Below are 299 nucleotides of genomic sequence, written 5' to 3' on the forward strand. Positions count from 1 at the left end.
TTAATTTCTTTTTAATTTAAGTATGAAGAGGATTATTAAAAAAATAAATAACCATACCATTTCTAATCATAAAAATTTTAGATCCTAACGAATCTAACCATAAAAAATTGATATTATACTCATAAAAGATAAATTTCTATTAACAAAATTATACACAAATTTTAAAACCTATCACCATTCCAACTCTTTCCAACAATAAAAAGTAATAACGGAAGAATCCACCAAAATTCATATAGCCACCGTCATAGCTATGAACCCTCCTAGGAAGAATCCACGCCCCACATGGTTCGATTGCAGAT

The sequence above is a fragment of the Arachis ipaensis genome, chromosome B03 (genome assembly GCF_000816755.2).
Source record: "Arachis ipaensis cultivar K30076 chromosome B03, Araip1.1, whole genome shotgun sequence".
NCBI classification, from domain to species: Eukaryota; Viridiplantae; Streptophyta; class Magnoliopsida; order Fabales; family Fabaceae; genus Arachis; species Arachis ipaensis.